This window comes from Amblyomma mixtum, chromosome 4, assembly GCF_055824585.1.
Source record: "Amblyomma mixtum isolate Tamu chromosome 4, ASM5582458v1, whole genome shotgun sequence".
Taxonomy (NCBI): Eukaryota; Metazoa; Arthropoda; class Arachnida; order Ixodida; family Ixodidae; genus Amblyomma; species Amblyomma mixtum.
Window position 1 is genome coordinate 36,438,392 of NC_143015.1, and position 23,944 is coordinate 36,462,335.

The 23,944-nt window shown below is 49.4% G+C and overlaps 1 pseudogene; it reads right to left on the reverse strand.

Moving 5' to 3' along the window:
- Positions 1-8,487: 8,487 nt before the first annotated feature.
- On the reverse strand, positions 8,488-10,837 carry LOC149346132 (uncharacterized; annotated as a pseudogene).
- Between the last annotated feature and the right edge of the window lie 13,107 nt (positions 10,838-23,944).

Here is a 23,944-nt window from a genome sequence, read left to right on the forward strand (position 1 = left end):
CAACTTCGACACCACGAACTGTAGCTAATGAGTCTACTCGTCCATCTGTTATTTCGTTACAGACAGAATCGTCAACATCAGCACCGGCTCAAAATAAACAACGCAAGTGAATATGGGCATGAGAGGCACTCCGCAAGGGGCAGTACTATCCCCACTTCTCTTCAACATTGCACTCCTAGATCTCCCCCGTCTTTTCAGTCAGGTACAGGGTATAGGCCACGCCCTGTACGCTGATTATATAACCATCTGGACAACCACGGGGAGTGTGAGAATGATTGAAGAACAACTAAAACAGTGGTGACAACAGTTCGAAATTATGCACGGGCGTGGGGACTAACCTGCTCTACCGAAAAATTTGAACTGATAGTCTTCCGTCAACGCAAGAATCAGGACACCATCGACACAAGCGTTGACAACTCACCCATCAAGGAAGTTCAGACCCTCAAGATACTAACTTGGTCTGTACATAAATAACAACGGCAACAACCTCCTTACCATAGAGAAACTACGGCTCGTGCGCGAGCTGGTCGCTAGAGGATGATCGCCAGGATAACGACGGGAAATCAGGGATCCAAGAAGAAGATACTCTGCGACTGGCGCAGGCTTTCGTCGTAACCGCGTCGCCTACACAGCGCACTACCTCCGCCTCAAGAAGCGTGACATGAAAAACCTAGACGTCATAATCAGAATAGCCGACAAGAAGGCCCTGGGGCTCCCTTGTGCGACATCGACCGACCGCCTCTCACGACTGGATGTGCACATTGCACAACGCGATAGACGAGCTGATAGAGGCACATCTCACAGCGCAGGTGGTGCGGCTCTCCACTACTCGGACTGGCCGACAAGTCCTCAGTGATTTAAACATCAATTGCCCCCGACAGATAGACCCCAAAACTGACATTCAAACCTGATGGAGTGGACAATTCAAGGCAGCTCCAATACCCAGGAATATGCACCCCGATTTTCACCAGTCAAGACGACAAGCACGAGCCGAAGCCATGCAAAGGCACTATGGTGGGCGCGAGGGCGTGTTCTATGTCGATGCTGCCGGTTCCTGAGCAGGGAATGAGGGCCATCGCTGTAGTGCACCAAAATAAAACAATGGACGGACTAGTACAGGCTAGCCAGTACATACTGGCTGCGGAAGAAGTGGCGATTGCTCTAGCTGCAACACACACTAGCTCAGAATACATTCACACATATTCACAAACAGCGTATGGCAATTACCTCAGGGGCAGGGTCGCACCGCTAGCAGCTAAAATCCTGCAAGATAGCTGCACCCGTGGCTGCCAACCCACACAAAAACACTTAATATGGGTACCAGGTCACCACGGCATCCCAGGGAACGAGAGCGCACATACTTCAGCCCGAGCATTTCTCCCCCGGGAACCCTGTACGGATGCCATGGAACCTCCTACCCCAGACTAAGTTACACCGACATACTTCAGCACTTAAGATTATCCCTTCGGGTCTACCCTCCGCCGGCTAAGACACTGGACAAAGGGGAGGAACTACACCTCCGAAAGCTACAGACCAACACTTACAATAACCCACGAAGACTACACGCAATAGACCCGGAGTCATTTGACTCACAATACAAATTCTGCGGGGAGAAGGCGGACCTGTACCATATGGTATGAGCCTGCCAACGACATCAGGCGATCACTTTTAATAACCAGCCAAAGCAAAAAGATGGGAGGCAGCTCTGACCAGCTCGGACGAAACGAGTGAAAAGCCGCTCATCGGAAGAGCCCGGACAGCAGCCTACGCCAATGGGGTTGCGGACTGAGAGCTCCAACTGCCGCTACAACCTCTTAAACTATTTCATTAAAATATTTTCACCACCACCTACGTTACTTGCTAATGCGAAATTTGAGCGAAGCTCATCAGCTGTTCCAGCTTTTTGATAGATTCAGGCAAATTAATTCCAGCAAGACATGTATGTACAATTACAGAGCACTTGTTATTTCTCACACATTTTTCTCCTGCAAGAAACACTCCACTAACAGTTCTTGATTGTCATGAAGGAAGATTTGTGGTCGGAGAACTAGATGGATATAGGCTCGGCTTGCTGCACCAAAGCCTGGTTCTCAAAGAAGAGGACTGTGCAAGTGTGTCGCGAGCTTGTCACGGCCGTGGGAGGCGTTACGAGCGAGAGGAACAGTGCGTTTTTCCGTTTAAGTCTTAAGAAATTCCTTTTTGTCTTTATTGTACATAAATTGAGCACCCACCCTGCCACCCTGGCAGGTGGCAGTTTATGGTTGATCGCCAGAGTTCGCTCACCGTTGTCAGCGCTAACGCCTGTAGTCCAAACCTCTCTCTCATCCCCCCCCCCCCCCTCCCACACGTACCTATAAGCGCGATTCAGGCGTCCATTGGCCCAAGGAGCCAGTGATGCGCTCTTCCTTTCCTTAAAATGGCCCAACCTTGTTAGTGCCAACGCATGCAGCGCACATGTATCACTACCGCCACGTAACTTAAAGCCCGATTGAAGTGTTTACGGTTCCAAGAGGGCAGTTATGCGCCTTTCCTCGCTTTCGAAGCTCCCGTTTCATTGGTTTTGCAGCTTAAAGCTCGACTAAGGCGTCCACTGCTGGTTACAACGGACAACGGCGATGGCAACGGTTAAGGTTGGTTCACATGCAAGCGATTGAGCCAACAGAGCGACCAGCGGCGCGGCGCTGCGACGCCTTTCGCAAGGTTCCGTTTCACATGGGTCGTTCCAAAGCGTTTACTGCCGCTGCAAATCCCAGTGTTGCTGACAAAGAATACGAGCTCGTGGCTGGTTTCGGTGGTTTGCAACCATCAACATGGGCAATGTTTATGCATTATTTTGCCAGAAATGCTCAAATTTTATTAAGAAATAAAAAATTCTTATTTTTTAAATATCAATTATTTCTTACTTTGATGCCGATAATATCTTTTTTTTCTCAAGTTCGTACGTACGTGCGGTGTAACCGCCGGGGCGGCGGCGTTGAATGCTTTCTTTTGCAAACATGGACGCTCACGCAGCCGGAGGTGCGGACGGTGGAGCAGACGTTGGATGTATGCGACACTTTTCACTCCTCGTACACCCATCTCCTCTTGCTAGAGGAATACTGTTTGTTAAAAAAAAAAGGCTTTGCTGGAGCTCCCAGAGCCGCGGCGCTGGTGGGTGAGGCCCGTCTGGGAGAACCGCAAGCAAGAGTCGGAGTACTACACCGCGGTGAGTTATACGTTGCAGTTTTGCCTGATGCTGGTGCCTTAAACTCCGAAGTTTTCTTCACAGATGCCACTACTTATGAGCGGAGACAAAGAGTACTTTCAGAAGTACTATAAGATGTCCCCAAACAAGTTTGAGGAACTACACGCCCTTGTCGAGGGGCCCCTCACCAAACAGCACGTCGTACGGGAGCCGATACCATCACGTGCAAGGCTTGCCATGACACTGAGGTACTCGGAAATGCGTGTCACTGATGACTCCTTGATCAGTGCACGCGAGCGGTTATTGTTTTTGCAATCCCTTCTAGGTATTTGGCATCGGGAATGCACATCCAGGATGTTGCCATGGCCTTCCGAGTGGGCATCTCCACAGCGAAAGGCATTATCTGCGACACCTGCAAGCTGCTGTGGGAAGTTCTTCAGCCGATTTGCCTCAAGGTGTGTTGCAGCTGGATGAAATGCTCTTTCAAGCGAAGCCTGCTGTGCTCACTGGGACCTTTTGACTGTTAATGCTACCATTCACTAACATTGCCTCCATCGTTTTCATTGATATTTTGTTATTGTTTTCATTGTTCATTTTCATAATCTCACTGCACCAGTGTACAATGCCTGTGGCTGTTAGTCGGCACCTCGTAATGAACAAACAATTAAAATTTGCTTCTTAAATTCAAAACCTTATGGACTGGTAAATGATCGAAACTTGAGCCATGGTTACTGGGGCAGCTACAAAGCGACTGCATACAGTCTTCCCAGTCAAATGCACATTTGTGAATCCCATACAGGGAACAGAATGTTTATAATGTGTGCGGTGTGCTCGCTTAAAAATGAATGGTATATTTAATGAAAACTGCAGCTTACAAGTCTCCCCCCCCCCCAAAGTACTGAAAACACCTGAATAGTACACGTTGCTGTGCTTGTTTTGTACTACAGGGAAAATGGGCACAAACCAAAGGCAGGGATAGGCAAAGAAGACAGGATGAGTGCTTCTTAGCGCCTCATTGCCTTTAGTTTGTGCTCCTGCTATTTTGTCACTAAAGATACTTTCACATTTCTACTTCATTGTCACCGCAGATACCAACCACTGCTGACTGGCAGAAGGTTGCTACTGGATTCTCTGAAAAGTGGAATTTTCCGCACTGTGTTGGTGCCGTGGACGGCAAACATGTTCAAATTCAGGCCCCACCACATTCAGGCAGCCTTTATTTCAATTACAAGGTAATGTTCACACTGAAGGGTCTTTTGTCAATTACATAATTTTTCTGTGTACCTAAACTCTTGTCATTTCAGGGCACGTACTCTATCGTACTTATGGCTGTGGCTGACAGCAATTTGAAGTTCAACCTCATTGATGTGGGTGCCTATGGGAGACAGAGCGACGGAGGAACACTTAGCGCATCAAGGCTGGGAAAATGCCTTGAGCGTGGCCTGCTAAATCTCCCACTACCGAAATTATTGCCAAGAACATCAACGGTGGCACCTCACGTGTTTTTTGGAGACGAGGCATTCCAGCTGCGCCCTGATTTCCTCCGACCCTACCCGGGCAGGGGCCTTGATGAGGCCAAACGAATATTTAATTACAGGCTCAGCCGTGCAAGGTTTGTCGCAGCGCAAAAATTACCTACTGCATGGATTTCATCACTAGCCTGTTGGCAAAAAATGCAGATACTTTTCATGTGCGTCTACAGTTGACAAAAATCAAAATACTCGATGTTTCATTCTTTCCAGAAGGTGCGTTGAAAACGCCTTTGGAGTGATGGCGTCCAGGTTCCGAATTTTCCGACGCGTCATCAACGTGCTTCCAGAAAATGCCGACTACATAGTCATGGCTGCGTGTGTTTTGCACAATTTTCTTGTGGATGATGACATGTATATGCCAGCGAACTATGCCGATGTGGAAGATGGCTATGGCAACGTCACTGAAGGCCAGTGGCGGGCAGCAGCTCAGGACGCAGCCACGCTGAACCTGGAGCCTCCGGTGGGGCACAACTACAGCCGTTCTGCAGCAGATACGAGAGTTATTTAAAGCATGTTTCATGAGCAGCCAAGGAGGCGTGCCATGGCAGTGGGCATCGGCTGGGCTGCGTCGATGAAGATGACACTGCCGTGAATCTTGGTAGTGCTTGTTTGTTCATTCTGTAACGACAAAGAAGTTCCTGTTCAAGCGAAGACGGCGATGAAGTTCTGACCATTGTGTTGAGCGGCATTGCCATCGCTTTGTGTGTGTGCTCGTGGTGCCCGACCTCTGTGTCTACGAGGCCTGTGTCTCTGTGTCTACCGCCGGCGCCCAGTACCTCTAACCATCCCAGTACCCATCTTACATTTGGTGGAGGTGCTGGGTAGGAATCTCCATTGTGGAGCTGCGTAGCCGCACTCTTCCCACGCTTAAAATGCCTGCACTTTCCTGCGCCGCAAGTCCCTCCCGCTGCCCTACGCTGTGCTCACTATTTCTGCTGGCCTTTCCGTGCTATGGGTCTCTAACCCGTTTTCCTTTCCTACTGCTTTGCGCCATGGCGAATGTCTCGGCAGTATACAATCTATTGCTTCCATTCTCACCTGTGAGGACCCCGCCGATTCGCCTCATCTAGCCATGACTGCGCACAGCCCTCCATCTTCTGCACCTGATTCCTCCGCTACAGACCTCTTCCTTCGCTCTATCGACACCGATCTTCCTTCCCCACAACGGACGCAGCTTCTTAACCTCCTTCACCAGTTCCGCTCCTCCTTCGACTGTCATCGGAGTTCCTTGGGCCAAACTTCCACGGTCACCCATCGTGTCGACACCGGCAACCACGCACCAGTGCGGCAGCGCCCCTATCGTGTATCTGCCACCGAGCGCCATGTTATCGAAGAGCAAGTTGATAAAATGCTCCAAGACGGCGTGATCCAGCCCTCCAGTAGCCCTTCGGCTTCGCCTGTTGTGCTGGTCAAGAAGAAAGACGGCTCCATCCGATTTTGTGTCGACTACCGCCGCCTTAATAAGATTACGCGGAAGGATGTCTACCCTCTTCCGCGCATCGATGACGCTTTTGGACTGTTTGCAAGGGGCTGAACTATTTTCTTCCCTCGATCTTCGTTCCGGATATTGGCAGGTCTCCATGGAAGCGGCCGATCGCCCCAAAACCGCTTTTGTAACCCCCGACGGCTTATACGAATTTACAGTTATGCCATTCGGCCTTTGTAATGCGCCTGCAACATTTGAGAGGATGATGGACACCATTTTGCAGGGATCAAAATGGAAGGTATGCCTCTGCTACCTCGACGACATCGTCGTCTTTTTTTGACACCCACCTCCATCGCCTGAGGCACGTCTTGAGCTGCCTTTCTGACGCCGGTTTGCAGCTAAACTTGAAGAAATGCCATTTTGCCGCTCGTAAACTCCTTATCTTAGGGCACGTTGTCTCCAAGGAAGGCGTTTCTCCAGACCCAGCCAGACTTCGTGCGGTCGCTGCTTTTCCCAAGCCTACATCTATCAAAGAACTGCGCAGCTTCCTTGGCCTGTGTTCCTACTTTCGTAAGTTTATTCGAAACTTTGCATCGATTGCTGCCCCTTTAACACAACTCCTATCCAGCAGCTCCGACTTTTCACAGTGGTCACCCGCATGCGACAACGCGTTTTATACCTTACGCCGCATCCTCACCGCACCACCTATCCTGCGCCATTTCGACCCGACGGCCCCTACCGAGGTCCACACCGACGCCAGTGGTGTTGGTCTCGGGGCTGTACTCGCGCAGCGCAAACCTGGCTTTGCTGAGTACGTTGTCGCCTATGCAAGCAGCACCCTGACGAAGGCAGAGTCCAATTACTCAGTAACGGAAAAAGAGTGTTTGGCTATCGTTTGGGCTCTTACCAAATTCCGCCCTTATCTCTATGGTCGTCCCTTTGACGTCGTGATGGACCACCGTGGGCTTTGCTGGTTATCCTCCCTGAGAGACCCCTCCGGCCGCCTCGCAAGATGGGCTCTTCGTATGCAGGAATACGACGCCCGCGTAGTTTATCGCACCGGACGCAAGCACCAAGATGCCGATGCCCTTTCTCGCTGCCCCCTTCCGGTTGAGCTCGCCGGCCTCTCAACACTCGAAGACTCCCCTCCGTTGCTTCACATCAACGACATGCCTTCAGCGCAGCGCAGGGACCCTTGGATTGCGTCTCTGCTTGATTTCCTCTCTAACCCTACGGCGGCTTCTCCATCACGCGCTCTCAGTCGCCAAGCTCCTCACTTCGCCATTCGTGACAATCTCCTTTACCGCTGCAACTGCAGCGCAGATGGTCGCAAGTGGTTATTAGTTGTTCCTCGCCATCTCCGCTCGCAAGTCTGTGATTATTTCCCCGCTGACCCACACTGCGGACACGCAGGAGTCTTCAAAACATACAATTGGATCCGGCTGCGTTACTACTGGCGTGGAATGTATAACTTCATCCTTAAGCACATCCGCTCATGCCTGCCCTGCCAACGTCGCAAGCCCCCTGCTCACCGTTCTGCAGGCGAGTTGCAGCCGCTACCTTGCCCACCGCGCCCATTCGACCGTGTAGGCATTGATTTGTATGGACCTCTTCCCTACACTGCAGCCGGTAACCGTTGGGCTTTCGTCGCTGTTGACCACTTGACGAGGTATGCAGAAACCGCCGCCCTTCCATCCGCCTCAGCGTCTCACGTAGCCTCCTTCATTTTGCGACGGTTCATTGTTCGCCACGGCGCACCGCGCGAACTGCTGAGCGACAGAGGTCGCGTTTTCTTATCGGAAGTTGTCAAAGCCTTGCTCCGCCAGTGTAACATCATTCACCGAACAAGCTCTTATCACCCGCAAACTAACGGCCTTACAGAAAGATTTAACCGTACCCTCAGCGATATGCTCTCTATATACGTCTCATCAGACCATTCCAATTGGGATCTCGTCCTACCGTATGCGACATACGCCTACAACACCGCAACGCAGTCGACTACCGGCTTCTCCCCGTTCTATCTTCTTTACGGCCATCATCCTTCTGCTCCACTCGATACCATTCTCCCATACCAGCCTGACGTATCTGAGTGCACTCCTATTTCGCAAGCTGCACGACACGCAGAAGAGCGTCGCCAAATCGCCCGTTCTCTCACAACTGAGGCCCAATACCGTCGGAAATCCCGCCACGACAGCCATCACATGTCCGCGCACTTTTCTTCTGGTAGCCTCGTGTGGCTCTGGATTCCATCCAGTACTCCGGGCCTCTCGTCGAAACTTCTTTCAAAGTTCCACGGCCCCTACCGAGTTGTGGAATGCTCCTCGCCTGTTAATTACGTGGTAGAACCGCTGATGCCGTCGCCTGATCTTCGCCGGCGCGGACGAGAGACTGTTCACGTGCAGCGCCTAAAGCCGTATTATGACCCGGCCATCCCGCCTACGCCGTAAGTCGCCAGGATGGCTCCTCTCCTCCCAGGGGGGCAGTTGTAACGACAAAGAAGTTCCTGTTCAAGCGAAGACGACGATGAACTTCTGACCGTTGTGTTGAGCGGCATTGCCATCGCTTTGTGTGTGTGCTCGTGATGCTCGACCTCTGTGTCTACCGCCGGCGCCCAGTACCTCTAACCATCCCAGTACCCATCTTACAATTCGTCAAAGCTGCCGGCAGCTTTGATTAATGAAGATACACTACAAAGATTCGCGGAAATATGTTGCTGACGTGTATGCTGCTACAACATACATGAGTGTCTGTGAAAGAGCAAGTGCACCAAAAAATAAAGGCATACAAGAAACTGTGTTTATTTGTTCTGTGCTGATTGCACAGCCAGGCTAGCAGGGTATTCGCCCTGGCTGTACAGTTCGCAAATGTTTAAAAGCTCCATCTTCAAATGCATTAGCATATGCGGTGGAGTTGCCTCCATTTGCGGCCGTAGGGACAGCAGGAAGTGGCTGGAGGCGTCCATCGGCCTGTGTGCAGCGAGTGCACTCCTCACGGCCTGAAGCTCCTTGTCGGTGGCCTCCAGTTCCTGCCGCCTTTTTTGGCGTTTTCTAGGTGGGGGAACCTCTCGTGCAGTGGTGGCGACTGCTGCACAGGATGGCCCTGCTCCATCTTCGTCCGGAAGGCCTGGGAGCAGGAACATCGTGTGCAACTCGTTCGCTGAGGTTTCCACTGCTTCTGGAGCTGCGCTGTTGGTGTGGCTCACCTCAGCCGCTGCACTGGCCACTTGCACGCGGCCAATATCTAGGTTGCCGAAACTCCTGGGCAGAATGTACATGCTGTTAATTGCTGTTGCTTACACATTTAGTTCAATATTACTATTAGTCATTGCTTACCGTCTTGTTTCAATACAGTCCCTCAGAAACTCCATTTGTTTGAGGTACGGCCAGGCAGTTTTTGGAGTGGCTCCTGCCCCACTCTTTTTTGAATCCTTTTCGTCCGTAACTTTTCTTCGGTAGGTGTCTTAAATTTTTCCATCGCGCGATGATCTCCTCGACTGTTACTGAAATATGGAGCAGTATACAGCATAATGTTAGATTAGCAAAATAAACAATGGCAGCCATTTGGGCCAAAGGTTAGCATGCGCATGTAGAAATGGTGGCCTGTTAGTACAGAAGAAAAAAATGACAGCGTTTACAACACTTGATTCATTGCAAAAGTACAGGTTTTTTTTTTTCTCAAAAGGCTGTTTTTACTGATTTTACAAGCATGAATGACTGAACTGGGGCACACACACATGACGACTGATTTATTTTTCTATTTACCGAACACACGACACTATTTTGTGCGCGTCAGAAGCGCCGGATTATTGCTGCTTAGCAGACGACGATGAGCGGGCAGTGCCGCGGGACGGAGCGCTCGCTCTAGGTACAGTCTTTGTCAAAAGTAACCAGGCTGCATGGTTTTCTTCTCAGTCGTATATTAAGGCTATTATATGTCAGCCCTCAAGCTCTAAATCTCTGTATGGTAAGATGAACCCCTGTTCGCACCTTCAAAGAAATTTTTGATCTTCAAGGAAGCCGTGAGGGCTCTGTTATACGAATGAGAAGCAAACCATGGAGCCTGGTTACTTTTGATAAAGACTGTACGTACATGCAAGAGACGATTTTGCTAGGCTCTGAACGTCCGGATTAACCTCGCGCATGGGCGAACTCGAAGGGCCCGCTCCCGCGTTTACAAACGCGACGTCGCTGAGTACATGAAAACGTGCCGGTCGTGCATTTCACGATTAAAGAGAATGGTACAAAATGATGCTTCTAGCGTGTCTGAGAACCAAAAACGTTTGTTCACGGCTGCGTGATGCCGACAATTTTTTATATAGCTTATATGCGCAGAATAGCCGGCGCACCGAAAAAATTCCGTAAAGTATGCAGGAATGCGCGGGGAAAAAAGAGTTTATGACAGGCTGCGGAATCCTTCCACAGTGACGAGAAAAATTTGTTGGCTGCACAATGGCAAATATGGTGACAATCGTTGAGCTCGCCACAAAACGTGCTTTCACTTACCGGTGTCATCAATTTCTTTGAGTGCGTCCCTTACTTCTTCCCACAGGGACTCTTTAGTTGTTCTATTTCTGAAGCTGTTGTCTTTAACGTCCCACAGCAGTGGGCGCTTTGCAACTTCGTTAATAAGCGCCTCGTTGAACAGGCCACGCGACATGTAGCCGTGTTGCCGGAAGCACGTGTAGTAAACAAACATTGTCTTTCCCGCACTAGTCCTCTTCTTGTCACGTGGCTTTTCCGCCGCGCAGTCATTGGTCAGAGGGCGGAGCTATCGCGCTGTCGCAGCGAAAAATTTCCAACCTGTTGGAATCTCTTCGCTCTGGCCGGCGCAGCTGCCGCGACGGGTCGAAACAGGTTTTTACGCCGCGGCGACGGGAATCGCAAGCACTTTCGCTTCCATGTGAAACAGCCTTTACGGCAACGGCGTCGGCGACGGGAGGCGCTGTGAGCGAGGAGCGAGAGGACTTGCAGTGCATAGGCTCCACGAACTTTTGACTGGAACCATAGAATTTCGACCGGAACCTCATCAACACAGCGGCGTCTGTATTCGTGAAGTCCACAGCTACCTGTGAATACGACTCGCACACTGGTGGGACTACATTTAGGCCTTTTTCGGGCTGCTCTTCACTTGCGTATCGTGGCGGTGACGCTAGGCCTAACGCCTACGCCGGCGCCCGGCTGTGAGTGAGTCGCCCACCCGTGCCAAGCTGGATGTCCAAAAGGTACAACGTGGCTACAACCCGGACCGCCTCGCCTGGTCCGAGGTTCCTGCAAGTCCAACGCCTGATAGCCCGGATTCGGCGCCCATGGAGAACTTGAGGCTTTTCAAGCTAGTGGAGCGGTGCTACCGCCAGCGGAAGGCCATCTCCAAGAAAGCGGACGCCACGTCGGCAGGCAGCTGACACAGCACAACGCTGCTGCGCGAGCTGCAGCGCTTGTGGGCAGACCCGAATATAAGACCGGGCCCACTTGGAAACCAAAGCCACTTCCGCGGCTTCATCCCGAAGACATCGTCATCATCCTAAAGCCCCGAGTGACCGTCGCTCTTAAGGATGTGTACAAACATGGCGAGCTGAGAGCAGCTTTCGTGGCCTACCTGGGTGCCAAGGCGGCAGCTTCTGTCAGCCTGCTCCCCACATTGGAGCAAACCTGATCGTCGCAGACACCCGAGAGCCGCACGTCACGGACAAGCTCCTGCGAGGCTTTGGAAGGACCGGCTCTGCAAGAACAGCCAGTTGAAACTCACTGTCGACGTGTGCCGCGGCGTCATCACCGTGGCCAAGCACGAGAGCAGTGAGGCCCTCCAAAACAAAATCCAGTGGCGTGCTGGAGAGCTTTTCGATATCCGCAACTGTGGCAAATCACACGTCGAGGTTCTCACCTTCGTGGGCAATGTGGTGCCGCGATACGTGCCTTACAACTCTGAACTGACTCTTGTGCGTGCGTACAAGAAAACGATCCCGGCCTGCGTGCACTGTGGAACTGGGGGCAACCATGCGGGCACATGCCCCTGCCTGGGTGAAAAGTGTGGCCAAGCGGAGCCGACCGTTGACGGGGTCAAGACGGAGTACTTCTTGTGCTCCGGGGGCAGAATGAGCTTTCGCTTGACAAATTTAAAACTTTTCAGTCAACATTGGCGTCCGCCGCTCCGAGTCCGCAGAACTAGGACGCAATGGAGACCGACGCGTAGATCTCGCCTGCACTCGTGACAGCCAGCTCCGCAATGCAGGGGCGCGTGACCTCTAACTGCGATCTATGATCGAGGCTGCCATGGACCAGATCTTGACCAATCTTGACCAAGGTGAAGATCTGGTCAAAATATGGTCAAGGTCAAGATCTCAGACCAAGGTCTCAAAAACATCTCAGACAAGCCCCGCCTACTCCATCGGACGGGGCCCATTAGGGACTTAACCCGTCCTTAAAAATACAACCATCTAATTATTGATTCGCACGATCAGGACGGCTGCCCCGCTCCTTCCGTCATCACCCCCTTGATGAAGCAGGTAGTTCGCTCTGGGGCACCCAATTCCTCTTCCTCCCCCCTAAAAATTTTATATCATGGCCAGCCATGTTGTACAAAGGGTTATCGCCATCTCCAATTCGGCTATGTCAACTTGAACAACACAATGGAACTGTTGCGGCTTTAAAAACGGCACTAAGCGGCCAATTTCCAGCTCTACCTTGAAACCTTCGAGTTCCTACCAGCTCTCCAGGAGCAAGGCCTGGGGGCCACACATTCAAATTACACGACGTTCCAACAGGATCCCGCGTCTTGTCTTCTCGTTCAGAAAGCCTACACAGTCAACATAGTGGATCTCGACCTCAAGCTCGAGTATCCCTATGTAATGGTGGCTATACTACCCCTGCGCCGCGCGTACCCGCCGTTGCTTTTACTCAACGTGTACTGCTCTCTCAAACTCAAGCGAGTGACTTTTGCGAACCTCTGTAGCCGCGCGCTAAGAGTACCGGGTCTCGATCCCCTGCTGATTGTGGGCGACTTTAACGCTCTTAGCCAGCTGTGGGGGTATCGCAAGGAGGAGTCGCGCGGACGTAAGCTGGCGGAACTTGCGTCCACGTTGGGCCTCACCCTCTACACGGACCCTATCCACCCAACACGGCTAGGAAACTCCGTGGCACGGGATACGTGTCCAGACTTAACCCTCACTCGCAACATAAGACATGCAGACTGTCTAATCACCATGGAAACCCTTGGTAGCGGTCACTGCATTCTTAACACTATACTACGCTCACGCCCCTTCAAGCGTCCCAGGTCACAAGCCTGTATACCGGACTAGACGAAATTCAGGCAAAATTTTCACTCACTCGATAATACACCCATTTCCGAGCAAGGCTACCCAGCATGGCCCCAACAGCTGCTGACACCTTTACTGGCATGAAATTCAGATCCAGATCTCAGAGGCGGTCACGGACGTGGACCTCTGGGAAGCGCATCGCAGCCTCGTGCCTAAATCTTAAAGCTCGAATTGCCGATCTTATCCAGAAAGCGGGAGAGTCCGCGGCCCAACTCGCCGACTGCAACTATGAGGATAGATGTAACACGGCCGCGTGACCAATGTGAAGCCGCTACACACGGCGTCTCTTCTGAGCCCTAATCAACCCAAGCCAGACACGAACCGAAACACAAAAACCTCTGCAGCGAGCCATGCAAGCTTTCCCTCGCAACACAACTCAGCTGGCCCAGAAACTTCGGGACCAGTATTTGTGTACAGGCCAATACCCCCGTGGATGTGTGTACTCTGGATGTGCGTACGTGGATGTGCGTACATGGAGCTGGATCAACTTTTCCAGCTTCATGATCTGCGGGCTGCTCTCGTCAAGATGAAACGGGCACTACGCCAGGAACAATAAGGTCACCGTCGAGCTTATGACGAACCTGCCCGACTTGGCATACCAGACCCTCCTCGACTGCACCAATGCGATTTGGCGCCGGGACCCCTCCCCCCCCCCCCTGCCAATCGACTCGAAAACGGCTCTGATCACTGTTACTCCTAAAGCAGGCAAAACAATTGACACAGATAACCTTCGCCCCATTTATGTCACGTCTTATGCGGGAAAACTAACGAAGAGGATGGTGCGGAATCGGTTGCCAGCATATCCTGAACACAAGTATGTATTTGCAAGCGCCATGCAAGCGCCATGTTTGCAAGCGCCACTGCGGTCTTCAATATTGCCTTTAAAAATCGAAATTTGTGCATCTCCGCCCCTCAAAACTGCACAAGTGCACAACTAAAATTAGTCTTTCTCTTGAGAGTGGTCCCACATGCCAAACTGAGGAGATACAGGTACTCAGAGTCTACATCCACAAACAGAGACGGCCTGGCACTACATTGGCCAAACTCCGTAAGGTGGGGGGCCAGGTGGGCCGCATGGTCTGCCAGGTTTCCAACAAAGGCGGGGGGTTACGAAGTAAGAATGCCTTGCGGCGGTGAAACCCTTTTGTAGGCAGTTGAATTCTCTTTACGACTCCTTATCTCCACCTACGGAAAAAAGACGAGGATGCGCTTGAGGCCATACTTTGCAAAATTATTAAGCGTGCCCTTCACCACCTCATCACAACTTCAAACAGCCGGCTTATGACACTTGGGGTGGCGAATACTTTCCAGAAGCTCCGGGAGGCGCACCTTACAAACCAGTACACGCGCTTGTCGCTAACGGATTCGGGTCGTCGCCTCCTTGCTCGACTCGATATTCAACACACCATTCCCACCGAATACAGGTTTTACATCCCAGAACTGTGGACACGTGCCCTCCACGCGCGGCCTCTTCCAGCCAACATGACACGCGAAGACAATAATGGTCGGACCCTGGCACTAGCGGAAGCCCTAGATCAACATTATGGGAACTAAACAGATGTATACTACGTGGACGCTTCCGGTCCTCACCACGGGGGTTGGTACATGGCGCTGTAGTTCACAACAGCAACACCATTAACGGCCTCACCTCCAGAGCCCGCAGTGCAACACAAGCAGAAGAGGTCGCGATTGCTCTCGCGGCCTCACATTCCGATTCAAAATACATAATCACCGACTCGCTGGGGGCCTGTCGCAACACCGAACAAGGGTGCACTCCCTCCTAGCGTATGGAATGTGCCAAAATTTCATACGGGATGCGGATCTCGAATTCCGTTACCTTAAATGGCCCCTGCTCATTAGGGTTTGGCAGGAAACGATGCAGCAGACGCAGCCGCCCGCGCGCTCTCTCACTGGGCTGTTTTCTTCTCCCCACCCGATCAGGAACCCAATCCCAATCCGATTTATACCTTCAAAGATGTTATAACCTACTATCAACAGGGTCATCACCTTTACCCTCCCCCAGTAAAGGCCTGGAGAATACGGGTGAGCGGCTCCTTCTCCGCCTTCTCGCCAATACATTGCTGCGCCCGGCAGCACTAAATCATTTTGACCCCTCTTTGAACGGCAGCAGCCCGCAGTGTAGTGCGGAGTCTTCTGACACCTATCATATGGTGTGGGCCTGCCCCTCCAACCCGGGTATTCCGCCATCCCCAACCAAACCCGGGTGGATTGGAAGGCAACTCTGCTCGGTTGCCAGGACTTACAGGCCCAGCAAGCCTTAGTTCGGTGCTCCCGGGTGGTGGCCACTGCCACGGGGGGCCCATACTAGGGACCTCAAGCTAGTGCTTGTAAGGATCGGTTGCTTATAGGCTGATCCAAACATACCTCCTATCCCTTCTTAATAAATGTTATCACCACCACCCACCCGCCGGCGACGCCGCAAAACGCAGTACGGGCGCCAAAAAGCTGCTCTCCATAAAAAAAAGAAACCTTCAGACCGTACGCCGAACAGGCCCACCAACCTGTCTAGGATATCGGTCGCTTCTTCGTCCGGCAGGTGGAGCGGCCTTTGAGATCAGCTGCTTCGATAGCGTCTGCGAACACTGTACTCGCACCCAAGAGCACTTACTGATGTCAAATTATGTCTCAAAGAACGCAGAACATATGCTATTTCGAGCAATATTCCCGCTCAGCGAATTTTTTTATAGTCTGGCAATCAACACGAACCATTTTATCATAATTTTCTCCAAGTTTTGCGTACATTTGCTTGGTTGTAATTTGGCATCGTATCTGATGCATAAACCGCTTAACTATGTCACTGGGATACTATGGCGCTCCTTCGCAGACAAAACTGCCCTGCAGTATTTGAAAAAACAAATAAATCATTAAATATAACCTCCTTGGCATTCCTAAAAAGTGAGGGCGGATTCGAATGCTGGAGTTGGGTTGGGGAGCATATGACACTTGAAAAAGCTGAATGCTTCTCTTTCAGAAAAACATTTTATGAAAGGCGCATTGTAGATGTGTGGCTCTTTATTAGTATCGCATAATAGTAGCTCGCATATACGACCCCGTAGCAGTGGGAACCAGTACACTTAATTTCCTTCGTCAGACAAGTCAATAAAATCGGAGCAGATGATGTGATATTTGACTTTATTTCCTCACGCCATGAGTACACAATTCAGTGGTATCACGTATAGGCAACCAGGAATATAAAACAGTCCATGCATATTGCACAGGAACAAAAGAAATCAATGTTCCAGGTGAACGCGACAAGTCACCTTCACATTCAGGAAGTGCAATCATCGCAAAATATGCGCACACGTTTTACATTATAGCCCATCTCCACACTAAAAAAATGCCTTGCATTAAATCTCGCTTGAGTCTAATTCTAGGAATGAAAGCTCTGTTACACGTGGTCTCCGCAGTCTCAAATCAAATGTCAAGCTCGAAGTCAGGTACCCAGGGGTCATAGTCTTATAATCACGTGGTCATATTACCATAGCTTGGGCCATACCACCACCAGTGAGGCTCGGTTTGATTTTGCGAAGCATTGAGGGTCATTGTCTCACCCGCATCGCAGTCGAAGTTGTACCCTGAGGAGTACACCTCTCGCTCTAAAACTACGTGTACAAATCATTACGCAGAAAACAGCATTTTGAGTTGTCTACGATTTTTTTCTGCAACAGTGACTTTCCATTTGAAGGAATTTGTTTCTGACGGCGACATTTTCTAAAGGTCTGCCATTTTATCGGCATGCTCTATCTTTAGATTTTGCATTTTCATGTCTCCACACTCTTTCCTAGTACGAATGTCAAGGGTGCTCGGAGGCGCAATTCAATCTCCGCGGTTTTCGGCTGCTCGGGTTTTTCGACGGCGGAGCTGGATTTACGGCGCCTCTTCGCTTATTCTAAGCTAGTTATACCACCGCAGTTGCTCGTTGTATCAAAAATGCACTCTCACTGGCGTCTCGCTGCCGAACGAGAAGCGTCCTCGTTCGTAATAAGCGAGTGTTAGTTATAATCACGGCCACTATAAGTGGGGTCGACTGTATGTACTTGCTGTTACTATGGAATGAGTTGGTTTCGTTATGAACGTATTTCGGTGCGCTCTAAAACTGTTAGCACGTGGTATATTTAAACTAACTTTCTCCTATGAAAACGAAAGATATATAGTTTAGTGCGGTATGGTTTCTTTATTCTCGCAGAGCGAAGAGTTGAGCACACTTCAATAGATTTTTTTTTTCACATGAGTGAGTGAATTTAGGCTACCAGATATCATCAATGCCTAATGATGTTTCCACTTGGGCATACGAGGAATGTAAACACTGCACACACATTAAGATTTTCAGAAATAAAACGCTGAGTAGATGTTGAGTGGTGGGGATTAAAATTCATTCACCTAGGTGACAGCCACCACAAGCAGCTCTTGTATCAGTGTTCATCGCTGTAGATGCCTCATTAGAGATGGCGCTGGTACATGACGAAGATGTGCCTGTTTGTGAAGGCACACGACGAATGTGCAATAAGCAGTGTTCTCATAATTATCAATCCGCGAAAAGCTTTCGCGTATTATGGACACGAAACGTACTAACGTACATTCTATAGGTCGACAGCTGAAAATATGTTGGGGATCATTTCAGCAAATTACGTTACTAACAAAAGACGAATACAAAAAGTGCTGGACTGTGCACCAATCAATAATTCTGAAGCCTGCATTTTCCTATACGTCACTACATTTGAGCTTTATAGTGTAGTTTACGTAGCGCAAATTTACACATTTTGCTAAAGTAAGAAATTTCTGCTTCAGGGGATTTCGATGTCCACAAGCAGCCGCCATCTCAACATCAGAAAACTTTCGGGCCACATCTTCAATTCTGTGTGAAATTAATGACTTTATTCCGTTTTCCAGCCCCACTAATGATCAATTCCAAAAGGAAAACGGCAGTAGCAAAAGCCAAAGACAATGTGAAAGTCACAAAGAAAGCTTTCAACTCGGCAGTTTGGTTCACTTGAGGATAGGCATGTCCATAGTCACCGTTATCGGAAATGCACTCTCGGAGGCCCACATTTCCCATTTCCACCAGTGAGGCTTCGTTTATTCTCCGAAGAAACTCGTGGTATCCGCGGAAAAAGGGATAATTCTTGCTGACGGGAGTTGCAAACCAACTCGTGCTTAAATGTTCCCTCGACTGCACCATATCACGTCCCCATCTTTGCACAAAGCACCTGGGCCACTTAAGTGCGAAGCAAACGTGGTTCTCCTGTCGAGCGCATGAGAGGCAGTCTCTTACATGTGGAGCCAACCAAAAGCGTTTTTCTTTTCTTTCTTGATACGCTAACCGCAGCTTTGAGTAAAAGCTGTTTGTGTTGGTCTCCGCCACAAGAATGAGGTGTGTGAACGTGAACGCCACGACGCACAGAGTCATCTTTCTGCGCACCAGCGCCTCCTCAAGTTCTTCCATAGTGTCGATGACGTCTGGAAATGTCTGTAGACTAAGCCTTGAAACAAGCTCGCTGCGGAAATAACTCGACAGGGGGAGTATCGCCATTAGCCTTACGCCGAAGACTATGCCTCTTGCCGACACTGAACTTGCTGTCCGTGAAATTGGCAACGAGGTTGCGTAAAAGGAGGCAAGATGCAGCATCAAAGCATCAGCGGCTATGGTCGCTAGCCCACGATTTCCTTCCACGAGCTGAGCGACTGCTGCAACTGCAGAGGCAGCAAGCAATGCCGCAAAAAGGAGAAAAAGCCCGAGCTTAGACTTCACAAGGATACCGAAGAAGGAGACCGGGTCAGGAGGGCTGCTTCTGACATAGAACGTTTCTTGCCCACTTGCGACTCTAGCCGGTACAGCGAACCTCATCGCTAACCATTCGTTCGCAATGGTCATTTCTCCGGAAATGTCGTAATATCTTTTCAACAGATCCGCGTGGTGTTTTCTTATGTCAGTGTGGATGCTTCGCTGCACTGTGACATTGTACAGGCTAAGAGTGTTCAATAGGAATTCGATTTTCCAAAAGTACGAGCAGTGGCCAGCGGCTTCAGACTGAAGGCATCCGACACGGACGACACTGTTCCTCAGCTCGCTGCGCTTGTCCGACCTGACACCTTGGACATGCGAACGCTCGGAACAACCCATTGAGTATCGAGACACGTAAGTATTTACGCTCTTTCGCAGCGTTGGGTACACGTTTGCAGCACTTTCTATTTTTTCGTGATGGCCGCAAGAGAAGTTTCTGACCGTTGACTGGGACACAAAACGTTTAAGCGTGTCGCGTACTTGGCTGCTCTCTTCGATCACTAGCCAGTCGACTAAGTTGGTTGACTGCGACAAAGTCAGAGTCTGCTCCAGGCACGCTGGGTCATTTAAGCCATGGCCTATTAACAGGACGTTTGTCTTAATGCTCATGAGCCTGTTTACTTTGAAATATCTAATTAAGTATTCGCTTGGCAGTTTCCATGATGTTACTGGCCATGGTACTTTGCTAAGCAACAAGTGGTCTTCGTCGTCCCAGCGTATTTTGCAAGTTACCAGCGCTGTGCGGTCGTCTCTCGATATGTGGGATTCAAGGGCACGTATGGCATAGGCACTTTTTTCTGCATGTCCTAGGTATCCTTCTATTAAATGTTGCCTTTTTAATAAAGCTTGAAAGAAAAAATAAGCAAAGAAGATTATCCATTTTTTCTCCATTATCTCACTACAGCCGGAAACGTTTGGCGACTGCTTTCCTGCAAAGCAACTTAGCTTGCTTATGAACTAGGTTCACCTATTTGTAGAAACACTGATAAGAAATTACAACAGTAAACACAGTTAAAGAAAAATAATTACTATATCTTTTTGAATGCGCCTGAAATTCAACTCTGCGACGCGTATTTCCTAAATGCTATTGACTGCCATTGACTTTACTTATTGCAGCGATGTGTACAATTCATCAGTTCTAGATGGGACGACAGAGAAGTTACACATCGCTTTTCACCATTGAATTTTAACTGCGAATATAAACTGGCTTCTTAAAGGAAACTAAGATGATATAGCTCAGAAATAAATTGCATTTTTCGGTCCCATGTAATGAATACAACAGTTCCATGGAATGAGCAAATTGTTCATCGTCCCTAATGTCTCTTCTTAAACCTTCACAGGCACCAGGGCTATTGTCTTGCCTTTCGTGTTGTGGTAAAAAGTCCTCTTGAACGGAGAGTTCATGTCAAGCCACATGCATAGAGTGAGCTAACGTATTTCTCGTATTTCTCGGAACAATCTGAACTCGAAAAGACAGTTTCTTCTGTCGGCCTCCATGCATGTGGGCTCTTGCTAGTGAAAGTACACTCGAACAGGATGCGGCGAGTGCGGGCCGCTGTTGCATATGAGCTAAAGTGTGAAGCAAGTATCGTCGTAGTTTCGTAACGCAGTTGATATCAAAGTAATACGCTTGTACGGGTCATATTTAAGCTCTCAGTTTCATGTAGATCTCCGTCGAGCATGCCAGTGTCGCGTAGAGTAATGCATCGAAGCTGCTCTCTGTCCTACCGCTCGCGTCGAATATAACCTTGATATGGACAAGTTTGCGATACGGTGCATTTCTTTGCCTTTTTGTCGAAATTAAGGGATTTTAGCTGCCGTCAATCGAAATTGCATTCCGTCAACAGCGTCGAAATTGCATTCCGTGAACTGCTAGGACATCCGGGGTCTGGGTGATGGGATCACAGGATCGCAGCCTCTACAAACGACATGTCAGCAAAGGTACCTAAAAGCACTTTGGTATTCACAATGAATGAAGAAATAAAATGAAAAAAATTAATTTGTTTTTCTTGCGAACACAATTCAAATATTAATAATAAAAAATCGCATTTGTAGGTTTTTTCAACGAAGCAAAACTGCAGCTGTCGGCGCCATATTTAGCGCCATAGCAGTGCGCACGACGTGTCACGTTTTGTGTTATTTGGGTTTTCGCAGCATTGTTTGAGTGCTCGTGCGCTACGACTTCTTGTCATCTGGAGAGGCAACGAAGAAGAATGTGCGGTTTTACTAAGCCTTGATGAGCCGCCTGAACGGTGAGTACCGTCTATGTTTCTTTACTTCTGAGCTCTATTCGCACGCGTTATTAGTGTGCGCCTATATAGGGATGGCAGTGGAGGTAGTCTGCGTGCGGTTGCCTCAGCTATAATGCGTTAAGGGCGATTCACACGACGGTCCGTTCGCCCGCGGCCCGCGCACTATACGTGTTCATGCGTCACTACATTGAGAGGCGCGCTGTCGACCCGAGGCCTGGTCAGCGCGCCTCTTAATGTGCTGACGCATGAACACGTGATGCGCGGGCCGCGGGCGAACGGACCGTCGTGTGAATCGGCCTTTACCAGAAAAGAGCGGGCGTATAGGCTGCATGGCAACTGTTGCTCCATAGTCTCTCTCTGCGTTTAGTACTCGGGTGCCGCGGTAAATAAAAATGCCACCAGATATTTCAACAGAGTTATGCGGTCGCTTGCTAGCGCTGCGAAAAACTACAGACAATGTTTACTACATTCCAGTAGCATAGATTTGTGCTACGTAGGAGAGGATGATGAGCGTGCAGTGCCACGTTAGAGAGCGCTCGCGCTAGGCCAGATGCCAACAGACAGTGCTCAGTGTTGGTACTCGTCGGATTAGTGCTTACGCCTTAATATTTGTCATATAATTTTTTCGGGGACAATGATCGTGTGTGAAAGGCTGGTGCATATTTCTTGCCTAGTCATTTCTAAATTTTTATCTGCGCTTCCCCATTGGAACAGAATTGGAGACAGTATTATGTCAAAGTTAGATCGTTCTTGCGTCTCCCCTCAGCTGTAGATGTTGATGCTTCCTCGCGTTCAGGGCTCTGAGAACTGTTTGGGATGCGACTGCGCACTTATTTGGGATTTCAAGCTTTCTGCTATATGCCTCGTTTGTGCGGCCCGCTTTCAAGTTGTTCGCTATCGGTGATGGTTTGTTATTGATTTGCACTTTCTCTTATTTATTCTTGGTTGGCTGCCACCAGCTGTGCTGCCGGCGATTCTCCGCGCTCGGAACTATTCCCAGGCACGGGACCCTACCCACAGTCCTCCCTGCACCACACTCACCAGCTTTTTTCGGTATTTTTTTCTCTTGCCCCTACTTGCATCGCCACTAGACAAATTGTTTGCAGTTTTTATTTGTGTGCAGATTTGTTTAATGCAATACCAATTTTCGTATCATGCTGTGATGTGAGATATCGAGCTTCTTGCCATTGAACGCATGCCTTTTCCATTCTCTCTTTTCATTTATGCAAGGCAGACTGGTCTACTGGTCGCTACGTTCAATTTAAAAATACCTTCGATGCTGGTGCAAGGCACCCTAATAGTAATGAACTAAATCCTGTGCATGCTATATTCGAATAGTTATGCTCTTTTCATCATGCATAAAGATAGTGGTATTCCAGCCTGTTCATCTTTCAATGCGGTTGTGACAGTCATGTAAATCTACTCAAAGAATGTATATGGGTGCATCACATACAATCTGTTTATTTATTTTATCATGAGCCATCTCATTGCTTTTTGTGTTCCTATGTTAGTACCTTATTCTAGTTTCTGAAGCAGTAGACAATTTCTTCTCTTGTCATTCACCACATTGTTACGGCCATTGACAACAGTTGCTCTGACATATTTATTTGCGGCTGCCAGTATCTGCTGGGCCATTCATGCTACAGGCTTTTGGCTGTGCCATCTCTCCTCAGCTGTTTGTGGTAGGTATTCTTTTCCAGTGATGCATACCTTACCTGCCTATTCAGAAACATATTTTATACTTAGGCTCACAGCCGGGTTTAGAAATGCATGCAGAGCTCTACAGGCACTTTATGGTTTAGAAATCCATGCACAGCTCTGCATTAGGATCATGCATGAGGGTCATCGTGTGGGTTGAAGTCCATATTTCTTTTCCATCGAATTTAATTGTGAGCTATTTTTACCTAATAGGGGCAGGGCATCTAACATCACCGTTATTTCTTCGCAGCCGTTAAAACAATACAGCGTACATTTTATAACATGCTTAACGACTTTTTGGGAGCAGCATACTTTTACCCTTCTACTACTTGTTGCTACTGAATCAGTTTGACATTGACAAAAGATCTGTAATAAGGAGTAATTACTCATTGACATCCACCCGAGCACAGCCAAATGGGTACAAAGGAAAGCTATACACCCTTCTCAGAAACTTCGTAGTTAAAGAAAGATTCGTCCTGGTCCGGGGTTCGAACCGAGAACCACCGCTTCACCGGAGCAGTTGCTCTACCAATTTGTCCAACCTGGACGGCAAGCTTATGGTAGGGCGAGAGCGAAGTGATCAATAACTCGAGTGGGAACTGTGTTGGTCCAGTGTTTTAGGACCCCTAAAACGATACTGAGTGACATTTTGGTCTATACACCAGAAATACCGGTAACGCATTATGACAGAACACAATGTTTTTAAAGGGATAAAGGAATATGTTGGCCCTTTTAGA